The sequence below is a fragment of the Pongo pygmaeus genome, chromosome 5 (assembly GCF_028885625.2).
Source record: "Pongo pygmaeus isolate AG05252 chromosome 5, NHGRI_mPonPyg2-v2.0_pri, whole genome shotgun sequence".
NCBI lineage: Eukaryota > Metazoa > Chordata > Mammalia > Primates > Hominidae > Pongo > Pongo pygmaeus.
The window spans coordinates 111,834,866-111,852,756 of record NC_072378.2 but is presented as its reverse complement, the minus strand read 5'-3'; the positions used below and the strand labels follow the sequence as shown (position 1 = coordinate 111,852,756).

The following is a 17,891-nucleotide window of genomic DNA, read 5'->3' as shown; positions in this document are numbered from 1 at the left end:
TGCCTGACATTGTTAATTAAATTCAATATGAGAAATTCAGGGTTTGGAAGGTTTTTACAACTTGCCTGAGTTGGTACATCCAGTTACTAATTTAGCTTAGACTAGAATCCAGTTCTCCCAGACATACTTGGCCCCACATATGCAAAAATGTTTGCTGCTCCCCTTTTTGACTGTCCACCTAAGGCACGTAGCACACTGTCATTCACAGTGTGGATACTCAGCAGTGTTCATTTAGACAGGCCTGGGGTAAGGCACTGGAACGTGCAGCTGGCTTTCTGGGCATCTGCGCTATGAGGCTGGCATCTTTTTGGACATTGAGCTTCTGTATGTTCTGGTGGCACAAGATTTACTCCCTACTGACCCACAGCACAGTTTGGGTTCATTAACTGTCCTAGACTGTTTTAGAAACCACCATTTCATTTTGAGAATGATATGTGTTTGAAGATCTTTTGTTTGTAATCTTGAGCTTTCTGTTAAAAATTTAGGGTGATTGGGGAAATAGTTACTTCTTTGCCCTCTGCCATCAGGTTTTCATCCACAAGATTTTCACTAAAAAAGAAAGGAAATGACATCCAAGAGCAGGGAGAAAATGCAGAATTCTTCAAAATCTAGAGGAAATTGGAGGAATACAGTAATAAATGATGGGCGAGAGAACAATAGCCAAATGGACCGCCAGTATTGTTGGGCCTGAAAGTATTATGTACCTACCCACTCCTGGACCTCACAAAGCAACATTTAACTGAGTGCCTCTGCCATGTATAGCCCAGTTTTGGCTGTGGAAGTGCCTTCCTCTCCATGCACTGATTTTGTTCACTTTGTAGTAGAATCTCCTTAGCATAGGAAGAGGGTTCTGTCCCAGACTTAAGGCCCTACAAAGTAATGATTTAACTCTACAGCTCAGCTATAGCCTTTGTTTGTATATCCTTCAAAAGAATGATTGAAAACAAGCTTTATAAAATGTTTTCCATGGTCATGGGGAGGGACCCCTGGAGTCATTTCTATAACAAAACTCAAAACAGCACAACAGGCAGTGTTGGTCTGCGTTCATGAAGAGCCTTCTCAGCTGCCTGTGAGAGCTCGCTGTGATTCCTCGTTAATGGCTGCCCCTGCCTAGTCCTCTCCTGGATGCCAGGTTTAATGTATCTGGGATAGAGAGCAATAAGAACACTTTCTGTGGATGTAGGCCAACTGCTGCAGCTGAAAAGGGGAGGGGAGGTACCTGGTGCTTTACTGTTGTTTGAAATGCTATTGTGATCTTCGAGAAGCGGTGGTGGATTTTTTTTCCTTGCTTAACCATATGCTGTCTAGTATTTAAGTGCTTTTTCTGCCACCTCCCCACTACCACAACCACCACCTTAAATGTGGGAGATCACATGGCACTTTGACAAAATGTACTATCCCCTTTGCTGGCATATAATGTTATCACTTCATGTATTTATTCATTCTGCTCATGTCTACCTTCTTTTGTACATGTCAGCATCCATGTTGTCCATTTTCAGTAGCAAGTTTCTAGAAGGCTGAGAGTGAACCTTGTTAAATTTGCCTTGTGCTGTGTGATACTACACTGTGCATTTATTAAATGCTCATTGGTTATGATTCTAAGCTTCCAAGTTGGGAGGTTTTACATGTGTTTTCAGTACTTCTAGAATGAGATGCGTCTTAAGTAACTTTTCTTCATGCAGGTGATACATTGGGTCCTCTGCACTGATGGATCCTTGGAGTCATGTTTTAGAATCCAGATTTTGGTTGCATGTTTTAGATTCCCCCTTATGTTCTGCCTCCTTGGGTGAAAATGCAATGGCCCTACTTCTAATCTTGCCTGTCCATTAGGGCCAAAGCATAGACAATGTCCACACCTCACCCTTCTTTTCATATAAGTGTGGTTGACCATGTAATTCCCATAGTCATTATTCAACAGATTCTTGATTTCAGACTGCCAAGTGTTAGAGGTTGTTCTCTTAGAGGTTGAGAATTACTCAATGAAGACCTGTGAGGATGAGGAGTGGCTGGGAAGAATCTGGAAGGACTGTGGTAGAATGAACAGAACCAGATGCCTCTGTGGGTGCCAGCAGCTCCTGGGAAAGGAACAGGTTCTGGTTAATTTATTTATAAGTATGATCCAAGAAGGATTGGCACTTAAAAAACTGCAACCCTAAACATTATTTGATTGTACCCCAGTCCAACATGCCATGTGGGGAAGAGTCCCTAATCTGGGGTGCCCAAGGCAAGCCCTACTGCTTTCCCTGATCCTCACATCTCTAGCTGTGACAGAGGTTCTGGTTCCAGGGAATGAACCACCCTGGCCCCCATCCCCAGAACAGGGCTTCCTTCCACACACTTGAGATCCAGAACTGCTGCTATGGGAAGATTCCTGCTCTGTGCTCCCCACCAAAACACCCATGGGGTTTCTAGCCCATGGTTGAGCTAGAACATGCAGGAATGATCCACTGAAGAGAGAGGTGTTGGTGAGGCAGGAGCGAGAAGGAACAATGGATGGAAGGAGATTGGTGAAGAGTTGGTGGAGGTGAGATCTTAATAAAGTTAGACCTTCTGTTGGTTTCCCGGCACTGCCATAACAAATTCCCACAAACTCGGCTTAACACAAGAGAACATTTTCTCTCATAGTCCTGGAGGCCCAAAATCAGAAACCAAGCTCTCGGCAGGGTTGGTTTCTTATGGAGTCCCTGAAGGAGATTCTGTCCCAGGCTTCTCTGTGGCTGCCAGCAAACCTTGGCTTTCCTTGGCTTTGTAGGCATGTCACTACAATCTCTGCCTCCATCTTCACAGGGCATTTTCCTCTGCATGTCATTGCATGGCCTTCTCCTCTCTTACAAGGAAACTTGTCGCTGAATTTAGGGCCAGCCCTAATATGGGATATTCTTATCTTGATATTCTTAACTTAATTACATCTACAAAGACCCCTTTTTCCAAATAGGCCATATTCACAGGTTCCAGATGGGCATGGTGTGTTTTTTGTTTTTGTTTTTGCTTTTTGTGGTTGGGGGGTTGGCACCATTGAACCCACTATAACCCTCAAAGTAATAGAAAGTAGCAGTCACTCAGAGGGAAAGAGAACAGACAAGAACAAAACAAGATCGCATGCCTACTAAATGGCAGGTATGGTGCTATGTACTTTACCTGTGTGATTTTAACTTTTACTGCAAGATAAATAAAGATACAGTGAAATTTGCATGTAAGAAGAAAGAAGTTCAAAGGAGTGGAGTGTCCTGGAACTTTTCTGTGAAACTGGAGGCTGAACTGTCATCTCATGTTGAGAGATTTGGAGAAGGGAGAGTGGGCTTGGAGAATCTAGAAAAAATTCAGCCAGCCACTAAACTGTAGCATAGTGTGTAAATAGATGGATAAAAAATATTATGGAGTGAGGCCCCACTGGAATTTGCAGGTATGTTTATAGTTCCCTTTAGCCCAATTTTGTGACTCTGCCTGGTAATACTTGTCACTTTGGAATGAAAAATCTGGCCTTGCGGTGACCTAGAGTTGGGCATAGGGTTGAATAATAGGTTGCTCTAAGAGACTAAAGAAAACATCATATGAATCAGCTGAAACTAGTATTCAGGCTGGAAGGGGCGTGAGCTTGGATTGGAGGTGATAGATAAGGAAGGGTCTGAGGCCTCAGGGATGTGATGAGTGGGCACAGCAGGTACGGAAGAGGAGTGACAAAGGTGAGGGGGCCCTCAGTTGAGGAAACCCAGGGAAGTGGAGAGTTCCAAAATGATGCTGATGCAGGGGTGGTTTTGGACCTCCACTCAACAGTAAAACAGAGATTGAGGATATTGGGTAGGAAGAACTCAAGAAACAGAAAGCCATAGGCTCCCCTTGCCCTTGGTTCAAATATAAATGTATAGTGGTATAAATGGTATCTTCTAGGCGAATGACCTGTCAATGTGTTGCACTTTTTTTTTTTTTTTTTTTTTTAATCCTAGGTAAGTGTTCTGGGACCTCTGAGACCTTGCATTATGAGCAGCTAGTTTAGTGGGAATAATATTTTGAACTGGTATTCAATTTACTTTCCCTTCCTCCTAATTCTTGTTGCCCTGGGAGTCTCCCCCATTGAAGCTAGGGATTCCATCACTTCAAGGGGAAGACAGAACATGGTCAACGACAAAGAAGACATTGTTCAGCTTTTGACTTCCAAAACAGGCCCTTAAAGCCTGTTTCAGAGAACAGAGTTAGCCCAAGCCTTCATTTAAAAGAGACAGGCTTTGTTAGAAGAAAAATGGTTTGTGGTTTCCAAGCAGCCAAATCTCAGAAGGCCTGGCATATATTGTACATTAAGCCACGGAGGAGGGAGGCTACAGGATCATTCCCGTTAGCCCAAGAAGGAGAAAATTGCTTCCTGGGTTGGTAGGAGGAGCTTGCAGAGATTTAGAGGATTCCAGGGTTAAGAAATGGATGGGTCACTGAGATCTAGCACCCAGTTGTCCTGGGCTTCTGTTTACAGGGTTATTGAGATGATAGAAGGCCCAGGTAGGTGAGCAACCCCCTGTAAGCAGAGAGCACTGGTGCCCTGCCTCCTCTCTGGAACTCTGGAAGGAAACCACCTTGTAGTTTGCCGTGCAGTGGGGCGTGTTTAGGTAGAAACGGGCCCTGAGGTGGTGTTCCTTCCCAGTTCCCCAAAACCTGTACATGGCATGGGGAAATCCCGACAGTCCTGCTTATGCCTTTGAGTGGATGTAAAGGTACTGACATATCTAGGGTTAGAATAGAGAGGGCACAGAAGGGAAGTGTGCCAGTCTCCCTGCTGGAGACTGGCTGGGACGTGGCCACAGATACTACTGAGCCCCAGTGAAGTATTGACCAGCTACATCAGCCAAACCAGGCCAGCACCCAATGACAAAGGAACAAGACATCCCACAGAGGCCAGAGGCCAGCACTTAGACTGGATCCTCTCCCCATCACTGTGATGGTCTGTAATCTCCCTGGGGAGAAGGAGAAGAAAGGAACACAGCCCTGCAGCTTGAAGTGAGTTCAATTTGACTAATTGCCGTGAAGCAACTGAAGTTTTAACTCTGAAGCCACTAGGTTACCTGTAACGAGTAAGATTGTTTTTTTTTCTGCCATAAGTAGAAATGCAATGATCATAATCAAGTTGAATTCAATCATGCAGAAATAAAGTAACATCTTTTTATATTGTTAGGTAGTAAGTGTATATTTCAAACCTGCCACTCTGCATTTGGGCTGTATTTTAACTGCTTAAACTTTTTTATTTGTGACAAATTTACCTATACTCTTATAGTATACCATTTTTCTTTTGATAAATCATGACTTAGTATACCTGTCTTAGGTTCATTTGGGGCAAGAAGTGTGAGATTCTGTCCTCACGGGGCAGAGTTTTCCACCTGATGTTTCAAGGTGGTGTGGGGTTTCTGGCTTCCCATTGTTTAGCTAGTGGCAGTTTTTCCCTGAGAAGGACCTCAGTTGCCTTGGGGCCTCAGGTCAGTGGAAAGTATTAGAATTTCAAGCCTTTCTCTAATGAATGTACTGTGATGCTGGAGATTAGAGGAGAATTTTTACTGTGTGTGATCCTTCAGTTCCATATTGTAAAGGTAACAGGGTGAATAGTAGAAATGTCTCTAAATACAAGGGGAAATGCTCTTCATTTTTATTCAGTTCTCATGTGCTAAATAAAGTATCAGTTTATGAAAGGATTCATTTCCAAGTATAATTTGTAAGTAGTTACCAGAACACTCAAATGAGAGAGGGGGAGAAAAAAACAGCTCTTTTTAATCGCATTTCATCTCTCTTTGACATTCATATGAGGATGATGCTGCATTTAAGATGATGTATTTTAAAACCTGCTGTTTCTGAAATACCTAGTAATTTTGGAAGGGAAATCATCAGGCTTGCTTTAAAAGTGTGCCTTTATTGGGGGTGTTCTGGGGTGAGGTGGGGAGTTGCCTGTTTGGATATTGCTTATGTATTTTCTTATCAGAAAATTATTGTGATACTCTTAGCAAATTTTCTCAAAACATAAATACATCTCATATTTTTACCTTGTCTGTCGGGGGGGAGCCAAGAGAGTTAGAGATGGAGAACCACATAATTTAAATTGAAAAGAGTCAGTAAATAATTAAATTGATAGAATTTAAAAAGTATTGATTTATTAACTCACATTTAAAAAATATGTTAGACCTATAAAATAGTTCTCTTCAGAATCTTTTCAGAAATAAAATTTTTAAAACTTAAAAACATATGTCCATATAGATTAAATTTAAAAAATCTTATATTATCTGAGTTTTATAAAATAATAACATAAGTAATTATTTTTCACTCCCATTAGTCAACTTTTTAGCAATGTCTTTAACTAACCTATGCCAGTGATACTCCATATGAAGAATGAATTGTTTTTAATTTTCTTAATAAAGTTGCCTCCAATCTCTTCAAAGTTGTGTTTATAGTTAGTATTTGAAATTAATATATTTGATTGGCTTGTATGTGTACAGCACAATATTTCTCATTCAGAAAATAGCTCTTAGATGCAAAGTCCCTGGTGAGCTCTGAACAAATTCTGCTCGATGGAAGCTCTTCTTAGACAAGTTTTTAAAATGTTGAAATGTGTAACTGTTTTCACCCAAATATTTTCACAGATCTTTTTCTCTCATTCAGAATTCTTCAACGAATATTTTTATAAGACAAAACTTATGAAATTAAGTTGCTCTGTGGTCCTTTCAAATGTTTTGTCAAATTTAGATGGCATAAAATTGCAGACCTTCTCAGTTTCACTCCATTCTGATATGGAATATAAATGTATCCAGTTAAAACTAGGCATTCCATCAAAAGATTGCCACAAGTCAAGTTACTACAAAACATCAGAACAGAATTTCAGAATTAAATCTTGAACAGTGAGTTCTCATCATGCAATGCGTTCAGTTCCTCCTTTGCTTTTGTTGGGATAAATTTGAGCATCTTCTGTTTACAAGCCTTATTTTCAATAACTGCAATTGGCTACAGGCCTCAAAAGCTGAAGTGTTTTGGTGCTTCATTCACTGCTTTGATCAAAGACTTCCAACTAGTTTGGAACAGAATACACCCAAACTTTTTAAAGGACTTGTCTATGATACCGTTATGGCACGCCCAGGTTGACATAGAGAGTCATTTCTCAAGCATTAACAAAACCCAGTTGATGATGACGGGGACAAAAGAGAAGGAACGTACTGCTATGTTGAAGTGTTTTTTGTATTTAGTATTGGCTTTATCACCAAAAGTTTGGGATATTTCTAATTGGGTATATATAACTATTAGTTAATTTCTACCTCTACAGTTTTTACATTCGATAGGATATAGCCACTTGTTTGAATGCAGTTATGAATTATGCATGTGACATAACACATTCTAAGTAACATTCTGCACCATAGGTTTCTTGATTTAGTTAAGAACCTTATTTTTAGCATCACAAAATTTGTATTATTCCTGCAAAATCAAATCATTTCATCTCCTGTGTTGAACTTTTTACAATTTTACAATTTACAGTAATATGAGACGTTTTACCTGTGACAAAATAAACTTCCGCAAGCTTTATTTTGATCCCATGAGATAAATGAAAAAAAATTATTTGAATTAATTGATTTTCTGTTTAAAACACCTGGTAATACTAACATAAAACTGGAATAATTTAACTGTTGGTGAAGTTTTTTTCTTCTGCTAATGAAGCTAATACATTAAAGTCATCATTTCACTTTTCATATATGCGCAAAAAAACCTGAGCTCAAAAATAAGCAAAATCAATTTGGAACAACAGACATTTGATCCAAAAGAAATGTCTCCTAGAGTGCTATGTTAGTAAACCTTCTGCAGCTGCATATGTTAAATCATCTTCCTTAACGTAGTTAAGGATCATTATTAACATTTGAAGTAGTTGCTGTTGCCTCTTTAGCAGATTTGTGACTTGTGGTTTATGTAGTCAGTGATATCACTAAGGCTCCCATGATGGATAGTAAGTATCAACAAGCATTTTGTGTGAATTTATGTTCATCATCTGCTTTCTTGAAAAGCAGAAATTTGGTACTTAATTTTTTATTAAACTTGCATTTTCTTTTTCTTTTTAGCTCATCGCTGCCAAAAGGTATATTGCAAAATAAAATAGTATAACCATTCAATAAATGACAAAAACACTGAAATGAGAGCATTCAGACAATTCTTTAAAAGATCTGTAGCAGATCGGTTTCCTGTGAATATTTCATGTATGCCTAACCTATAACTTTCTGTGTTTTCCATTCACCCTTCTGACTGCTGTTCCGTGCATCTCAGGCTGCAACACGGGTCACAGTGCAATGGTCAGCACATCTAGTGTCTGGCGGAGGCAGTGGCCTGGAATACTTTTCCCACTACCAATCAAATCTGGAAGCAGTTAGCTGCCCTTAGCTGCTCATGTCCAAGTACTCTTTGTTTTATGGTGAGCATACTGCGCGTTGTCCTTGAAAGGGAGGTGTTGCTTACACCACGATTGGAAAGGGACAGGAAAAGAAATGGATCGTCATTGGTCATCTTTCAGCTTTAATCACATGTTAACATGAACATTCCCTTCACTGTATAGTCGTCTCACACACCGGTAGACAAGGTATGGGAGAAGCTGCAAGTGCAAACTGGAGGTTACAAAACCCATCCTGGTGTATTTTAATATAACCAATAATAACACTTGGTTTATGAAGTGAAACATCTGAACAAGTGCTTAACCTGACTGTCTGCTGGGACAACAGGCATAAACCAGCACTTTTGCAGACAAAGGGAAGGACACTGTCAACCTGAGTAGAAAATCACATTTCTCCATCTGCTTTCCACCCTCCTTTATCTGGACTCTGCCCTTCTCTAGTCTTGATCTTTCCAACTCCACTTCCCACAATGGCTAAATGAGCTTTTAAAAATCTATATGATAAAGCAGGAGGATCACTTCAAGGCAGAAATTCGTGACCAGCCTGGGCAACACAGTGAAACTCCATCTGTACAAAAAATTTAAAAATTAGCCTGTCGTGATGAAGCACTTCTGTAGTCCTAGCTACCCAGGAGGCTGAGGTAGGAGGATTGCTTCAGCCTAAGAGGTCAAGGCTGCAGTGAACTATGATCTTACCACTGCTCTCCAGCCTGGGTGACACAGTGAGACCGTGTCTCTAAAGTTAAAAATTCATATGTTTAAAAGAATCTCTATGAGATCATGTTGCTCCTCTGATGTCATCCTGTCGCAGTTAGGCTAAAATCCAGCTGTTTGCCACAGCCCAAGCAAGAGGCCGTTTGTGCTCTTGCCTGATTGTCCCCAACTAGATTTTAAGCTTCCAGGGAACATACACCTGGCTATGTGCCTTCTTTGTCAGAAGGGGACGTGAGAGTTGCACAATGTGTTTTCTTGATGTGATGATTTGGTTTACTTTGAATTGATGAAAGAAAAAAAGGAGTGTCTTGGTAATCCATGCCAGTAAGCAAGTTCAAGTCCAAATCTCTGTGTTCCAAATGTGATTTGTATCTCTGATAACAAAATTGGTCAGCAGAATGTATGACAGGACTGGATCCTCTCCATTAGTGGAAGTCTTACGATGCATAAAACCATTCTGATTCTGTGGTGTTCCAGCCCCTCCCCACCTCTTGGAAGTATGAATTCTAGGGAATCTATTGTCTTCATCAACATTAGATCAGAGACTTTTTAAGTACATTTGGAAAGGTGCTGCTCTGGGTGCTTTGGGGAAAACTGACACGCAAAAGCTCATGCAATTCTCAGAGACCTATGATATTGGTGGTAGAGGAATAATACTCTGAAGTCACAGTTGTGAAACCTTGTTGTGTTCTTGCACAACTGGTTCTGTTGCTTCTCTTTGTGGAACGTGCTGCTGTTCAATTTTATCATGAATGCCTTTCCAAGGACAGTAACTGGTTTTACACACTATGACATCGTTTCCATGGCAACTAATGTATTTTAGCAAAGAGAGACTGTGATAGAAGTAGGCTAAAAAGGACAAATACAGAAATGGCACAGTGTAAAATGTAGGGCAGTGTGTGTTGTAGTAAGGACTTTTTTTTTTTTCCTGGCTTCTTGTTTAGGAAAACCTATATAACTAGATTTTGGATTTTTTTTTTAACTCTTACTAATAAAATTTTTACTGCACCCAACACAGTCTCGTATTTTTCTGACACAGTTCCTTCAGTTGGTACTTGGGCTTTTTGTTTGCTTGCCTTAAAATGAGATAATTTCCATACCATATAAACATTTGTAAGTTTATACATCTTAAAGGATGCACTCTTCTTAATCCCCATTCTCCTTTGGCCAGCACCCCACTTCTCTACCACCCTTTATTTCAGTTCTTCTTAGAGGGTTGTCAATACTACCTGTCTCCACACGGTGTTTGTTAAAAATCACAGCCGTTCCGGTCTGGCTTTCACTCCACCATTTGATCCAGTATCACCAGCTGGTCACATCCTCATTCTCTAAGTCTACTGCAGCTCTCTTCTTTTGTTTATTTAGAAGCTAACTGCATGAGTGTACATTTCAAATAATTCCACACCACATCAAGCCCCATTTATGTCAACCATGGTTAAGAAATATAAGGGAACGTGTTACCCTGCTTTGTATATCTGAATACATTTGGATTATTTTGTTACATGATAATGGAACCCCGTCTGTGCTCTTAAATAAATCCCCAGTGGTGAGCAGATAGTCAATTTCCTATTTAACAGAAGGAGAAACGGAGGCATGTACCTTTTTATTACTTCTAAAGATAGCAAACCACTCTATGGGCTGGATCATACATACCCTCATTTATGTTTTGTTGGGCCACATGGTGCGTTTTAAAAATGTAAACTAACACTTTTAAATAGGACAGTATTACATAAAAGCTGAGATTTCCAGCTTCTCCTGAAAAAAAAAAAAAAGGGAAGGTTTGGTAAAACTGAACCCACCTTCTCTAATGATAACAGCCTGCCCAAGCAGTGTTATGGCTGTCTTCTTTGGAGGGAGCAGGGCTCTTCAGCTCACCCAGCTTCATCTTACCTGCTTTATTCATTTATGTTGCTTACCTGGCCCCTGGGGTTTTTAAATATGTGACCCTTGCCACACCCTCTCCCACCCAATCGCAGAGCAGATAAATAGCAGAGCTAGGGATGGAACTTGGTTTCCAAGCCAGCCTCTTCCTCCCTGCCTGTGGACCACAATTCTGTATTGCAGAGAGTAATTCACAGGTCAGGGATGAAGGGCATCATCAGGTGGTCATCATGATACTAATTGAAACAGACCGTGCAGTTAGTGGTTCTAGGTACACTGTTTTTATGGGGTCCCTTCCCCTTTTGGTTGCCTCTGTCAGAAGTTGTGTGCTCTCAGTCGTGATGTGCAAGGCGGAGGTGCTGGGGTAGAATGTGGAAATTTGTATGTGCATACAAAAACTGGCCCAAAAGGAAAAGCTTCAGTATCATAACAGGGGTTTCATATTTTCCAAATCTTCAATGAGCGTGTATTACCTTTTTAATGAGTTAAAATAAATATTTACATAAGATAAACAAGAACAAAATAGTAATACAAAGTACACATAGCACTGGTTGAGACCTGTGCCATCCTCCCAGTGTGGGGGACACCAGGGCCTTCCCCAGCCACCTCTGCTGTCCTCTACTAGACTAGAGTCTTTCCCCTAGATGCCCTTGGTGTAGTACCAATGTCTAGTACCATGTTTGTCACTGCCCTGTGCCCCTCATTTTGAACATGCACATATCACTGTACCTTGATTAGGACTGGGTAAGACAGGAGAAGAAATTGCAGTTGCTGCCATCTCTAACCTTGGGAGAAGGTTTGTGCGTGGAGCAAGACACAGGAGAATGAGCTAGTTTGGGGCCAGAATGAATGGTTGGAGGAAAATACATTTTTCCTGGGGAAACGAGGCAATGAGGAATGCCCCACAACAGAGGGCCTTGTCTGAGCTGGGTCCTGTCTCAGGCGCCTAACCCAGCTGTTGGGCACAAAGGAGACTGTGGAGACCCTGAGCGTGGATGGTCCCACACACTGCATGTCTGTCTGCAGCTGCACAGGCCTCAGGGAGCCCTGTGAGAGTGGGCCTGTTCCTGGGCTGCAGGCAGAGAGCCAGGGGCTGCCCCGTTGCCAGAGAGCATTGAGGAGCTTCTGTGTGTGCTCTGTATATGTCTCAGCCTTCTTTGGAATTATGGCAGAGTCTGGCCCTGCCTGGTCATTTTTGTGCCTTGGATCCTAAGTGAAGAATAAATGAAGGAGCACTTGTCCCTGTGGACACGCTTGATATGGAAGTTGCATCAAATGGCTATTTTATCCTCAGTCACCACTGACGTCACTCCACGTACGGTTGTGAGGTTCTCACTTTAGTTGTGGTTGAATAGAGCTATGATCATTGGTGCAGAAAGAAGCCATTCAGATGTAAATCTGTGAAGATGTGTCTAGCAATGTACAGATGTTTTTTGGCAGGTCAATGAATATTTTAAATCTTTTGCAAGTAGTGAAAAGAGTTGAATTTGAAATAGAGAAGATACTATGGCAAGGGAAAATTATACCTCATTTTTCTCTCAATCTTCCATTTTTAAAATAATCAGACAAAATCCTGAACCATTATTTAAATCTTGGATTCATCATGGCCTTTAAATGTCCTTCATCCTGTATGTTACATGGTTATGACCTTAATGTATTGAATCTCTTTCAATAGCGAGAATTGCTGGGTGGTAGTAAACGTAATAGCAGAATCTCCAGTTTGGATCTCCATTGATTTAATTCTCTCTGTCACCTCCCCTCTTCACCCTTCCTCCAGCCATCACCAGAGATGGCAAACGCCCCTGTATCTTGCAGGTGCCATGCTCGGTGTAGTCCCAGTCACCAAGAAGCTGACAGTCTAGCAGGGAAATGACGAAACAGGCCCTGTGCAAAGTGCCATAGGAACACAGAGAAGAGGAAATCTAGTCCTGCATGGGGGTGTGGGCAAAGGAAAACAAGAGTGAAAAAGTGATTTTGATCTGGACCCTGCAGGCTGATTAGGAGAAAGTTGCTACCCAGCATGGTTGGTGAGATTGGAATGACAAGGCATAGCCCAGAACCAGGAATTATTGGGGGCTGCCTTTCTTTTTCGGCCCTTTCCTGGGATAGAGGCGGGTTGAAAACACAGTGGTACAGGGCTACTTCTGGCTGCCTTCTTAGCTACTGTACACCGTCTCTCACAGTCTGGCCTCTGCCTTACTTCCCACCTTTCTCCCTCCAGCCTGCCATCATCCTCCTAGCCACTCCTCTGTTCTGCAGCACTGTCAGGCCTCTAAGCGTGCAGCCCATGCTCCTTTGACTGTGTACTGGTTGCTCTGCCTGAACTGCCCTGTCATGAGGTTCATAGGGAGATGTCTGTGGGCATTTGGAAACAGTGCAGGGGGGTGACGGGGAGCTGGAGGGATGGCTGTATCAAGAGAGAGCTCAGAGTTGAGGATTGCTCAGTTTTATTTATTATCTGTGTGTTCGCCCAATGTTGGAGGATTGGTCTGATCTAGACAGTTGGAAGTAGTTCATTTTTGGTCAAGGTCTTGTCCTTTGGCTTCCATTTCTGCAGTTGACCACACATTTGCAACATTAATGGATCAGCCTTTTCCACTGGGCTATCTGGGTCACTTCAGTTATGTTTCTCAAACAAAACATCAGCACCGCTTCAGCAAGAAGAATAAAAGCATGGAAAATGCCCTAATGCCCAAAGCCCACCATTGAATGCATAGACAACTGTTTAAAATGTCTGTGTAACTACATATGCATATCGATATAATACCTATACACACATGCACACACACACGGGGGGTGTGGGTGGGAGAAGCCTATCTTCCCTTAGTCTTGGAAACCTAAAACTTGCATCTTCAAAAAATCAGATTTAGAATAAAGATAAATTAGGAAGATAATTGGTCAATTTTTAAAAAATGATTTTTAAGAAAATATGAGTCTTTGAAATAAAAAGTATCTCTATTTCACTTAAACATTTGTGAATAAACATTTACTTTTTCTCAACTTTTCAGAAAGACAGCCTTAAGAAAGATATATGTGGTTTTAAAAGCAAATGCCACTCTTTATTCTAGATAGCAATTCTATTTTGCGTCCATCCTTATCATCTTTGAAACAGTGGAGCCGCTCTCTAAAAATATTTCAGTATCTTGCTTAGAGTCCTCAGAGTTAAAGCTGTGGTGTCCTCCTTTTGGTTTATCACTGCAGAATGATGGGTGTATATATTGTTTTTGTTAGTTAACTCCATCTGTTTCGTAAGCCTGAAAAAGAAATTGGATGATGCCGTATATACGTATGGATGGATAACACTCCTTATGCAGTAGTGAGTCAGCAGCTTCAAATGGGTTTTCCGTTTTCCTATTGGTACTGGTTGCTAAAGTGCTGTAGCGTGAAGGCTCATTCTTTCAGAATCTTGTGAATTGGGCATCCTTTGTTGTTGGAATTACACAGTATGCTTGAAAGAAGGGTATTAAAGTTTGTTCCCTACTTTGGAAATGGTAATGATTCTCTAAGTGGTCTTTCTAAGGCTGATGAAAGAATCTTTCACCTTGTAAATAGAAATCTCCTTATTGTGACCTGTAAATCAGAGCAACGACTTTTCTGAGCCTCTGCGGAAGTGTTCAAGAATAGAAGGCAAAGTTCCACTCTATACATGTTCCCTTTTGTGAAGAGTTCTCATAGGATTGATTTATTCTCTTCTGATTATAGGGAAGCAAGTTAAAATTTCTGGACAAATAATTCTCATTTTATACAGCTTAGCAGTGTCTAGATCCCTAGTGGGTTAGCCAAAAGAAAAGGCATCTATTGCCTGGCGGTTTCTCCGTAGGACAGGACAGCATGTCTCGGAACCCAGGAAATGCAAGATGATATGGGTTGCTAAGGCATGAGCTGCAGTGGCGTGCTGATTAGCACATTCTCTCTCACCTCCACGGTGGTTCTCTTGCTCGTCTCCAGTGAGTTCATGATTTGAATGCCCATCTGCAGAGAACAATATATGAGTTTCAAATTCTCTTCCTCATGGTCATTTTTTCTTTCCTTTATTCTGAGTCATCTTCGATTAAACAAAACAAAGATGTTACTGTTAATTATACATCTTTCCAAATAGTGCAAAAATTCTTGTGTGTGTGTGTGATGGGGGATGGTTTTGATGGGAATAGTAATTTATGATGGGGGAGTTTTAAATCGTGGATCAGGAAGATACTAAGAGTCACATTGAAAAGCTTAAGAGTCTCTACAAGATAGGAAAAATTGTTTCTGCCTTTTTTTCATATTTCTTAACTCAAAGCTCTCTGCCCTAACATATTGTTGTAAACATAATTCCATTCAACTATTTTTATTGTTCTCTTTAGACACTTTATTAAAACTGCAGCTTTATTCAAACAGCTAAAATTGCAGATAATAAATGAAATACCGTAATATTGGCCAGTTGTAGGCACAGCGTGTAAGCAAACTGGAAAGCTGCCATCCTGCTCCTGGCACTTTAAAAATTAATGTGAAGCATGCATGGGTGTCATCAGAACCAGCACTCAGCCTTGCCAGGGGCTTGGCGCAAGGTTCTGAGGTAGTCCCGGGGCTGGAGTTCCATGGACAAGTTGATGCAGGCTGCTGGGTTGGCAAACCTCCTGCAGAGGGGAACCCCAGCTGCTGGGAACCAGGGGCCATCCCCAAAAGGCTTTTTTGACAGTGGGGCCCACCCACAGTCAGATAGGAAGTGGGGAAGGTATGGGCTGGGTGCCGGGGGTGTTTTAATCCAAGAGGTAAATTGAGTAAGACCTTGGAAGACTCAGTTTTAATTGTGCCCCAACCATTGATGACTTGTAGAGACTCTGAAAAAGGGAAGTGTGTTTGTGTTTGTGTGTGTGTGTGTGTGTGTGTGTACACAAGGCCTCCATCCTTATCTTTCCTGATTCCAGAAAGTTAAAATCTCATGCTGGCTTCCTTTGGTGGTACAAGCCAGGTCTTTGCAGTTTCAGACAGGTGTTTGTGGCAACTGTGACTTAGCAACAATTGTGTGAATGATAAAAAATTTGTGAGCAAGTTGATTGTCTGCAACAAATGGAAATTCTATGGTGGTGCTTTGTGGGTGGTTTGTAGGCAGAGAGTACTTGGTTCTCTTTTGATGTCTCACTTTTTTTTTTCTTCTTCTACAGTTTTTTTGAAGAAGCAGGATGCTGATCTAAACGTGGAAAAAGTAAGTTGGCAAGTTTTGCACTGAGACCAAGTGCCTTGTGAATTATAAAGGGCTTCCTGTCGGAACCCAGGATGAAGTCCACTTTTAATTTGGGATTGTAATTCTGAGTCCATAGATTTCTAAGAGAGAAGTCGAGTTGGAGATGGAACTGGTTTGTGAAATAGAAAGAAAATCTTACCTCCCTTAGTGGACCCACTATTTTCTCCCTTCCCTTAGTTGTAACACTCAATTCTGGTAATTTATGGGAACATATGTTTTGACTATAAGTTATGGCTCCCACCCCAGAAATAGAATGGAACAGCTGTCCCATGGCTGAGGAGCCTTCGGGCTGGGGAGGAATGGGGAGCGCCTATCCTCAGGCTGGTCAAGGAGGTCGTTTTCAGTCCATTCATTGTTGTTTTTCCTCCACTCTCAGATGGCTGCTGCTCACCTCTGCCTGAGCTGTATCTTTGAATTGCAGCCACTGTGTAGCAGGTCATTCTTTCATTAAAGTAACATTTTTTTGGTTCCTACTGGGTGTTAGACATCATGCTGGACTCTGTTGAGACAAAAGTGAATGTGACTGACAAGTACTCAGGTAATTATGGTACAATCTGAGAGCTGTGCAGAAGGGGCTTGGAAGCTCTGACTGAGGGCTGAGCTATCCAGAAAAACTCCATGATGGAGGGGGTGTCAGGAGCTGTGAATGCATTCTTTCTCTGAACGTTTGCTGAGCCTTCTCTGCCTGTAGGTCTGTCTGCCTCCCCAGGTGCCTTGAGTTCCCCCACTGAAAGGCTGGACGTCGCAGCTCTCGCTAGCCACCCAGGCGTCCTTTTCGGCCCCCACTACTCTGCCCAACCACATTGCCTTGGGTGTAACTTTTCAGCTGTTCTGAGTTATGTTCCTCAAATCCCTGGCCACTTGGGGGCTGCCCCTTCATCATCCGAGAATGACTTGGGGTTATTTCTCATCTTGATTTGAGTGCAAGAGAGGCTTTTCTTCCTGAACTAGAGCCATTCTGAATGCAGCGCGTTTGTCTCTAAGTTAGGGAAGTATACTATCTGAAACATTGTTCCAGAACAATTGTGAGTAACTCCTGACCTTTGACCTCATGCTGGCACCTAGTTTCTGCAGGATGGCCTGTGATCTACTGCTAGTCATGGGCTTTTCAGCTCATACAAACCAGGGCAACTTGGGGAAATAACACAGCTCTAGTTAGGACAAGGCAGAAGGAGCCTTTTTAGAATCCGCTTGCACTCAGGTTTTGGCTGTGGAAGCCAGGGATTGGCAAAGGCTGTCCCCTATGGGAGGCCAGTATACTGTGACCCTTCTGGACTAGGCCAGGTCCACAGCAGGCAAGAGCCTATGGGTGCCAGGACCCCCTCAGGGCAGTATTGTGCCGGGGAGCCCAAAGAAATGCCTGGCATTTGTCCCAGACTGCAGGACTTGCTCTCCCCTGTCCAACTCAGGCAGTGAATCCTGCAGCCACAGGAGGGGGAAGTCCATTAATCTGGGTTCCCAGTCCTGGCCCCATGCCGGGCAAACAGCAGGGCTCAGTTAGTGGGGTGTGGGGGCGCTGAATGGAATGTGTTCAATTTTGCTTCACTTCTGCTGTTAACTTCCTGTTAGACCTTAGGCAAATCACATTTCTCCTCCCCAAGTTTCATTTATCTTATCAGTAAGGCGGTCCCTTTCCCAGGACCAAGTAAAATTACTGGCTTTTAAATTGAAAAACACAAACCA

At 42.0% G+C, this 17,891-nt stretch overlaps 1 protein-coding gene across 4 annotated transcripts in view; it reads left to right on the top strand.

Moving 5' to 3' along the window:
* The window catches only part of FYN (FYN proto-oncogene, Src family tyrosine kinase), a 217,372-nt gene that overhangs the window by 10,230 nt on the left and 189,251 nt on the right, over positions 1 to 17,891 (top strand). For 3 of the 4 annotated variants that reach the window (XM_054491040.2, XM_054491039.2, XM_054491036.2), the window contains exon 2: positions 16,129 to 16,169. The exons of the other annotated variant lie outside the window; for it this stretch is intronic. The gene's annotated coding sequence lies outside the window, so the exon portion shown is untranslated. The remainder of the gene's footprint in view (positions 1 to 16,128; positions 16,170 to 17,891) is intronic. 4 annotated transcript variants of the gene reach the window in all.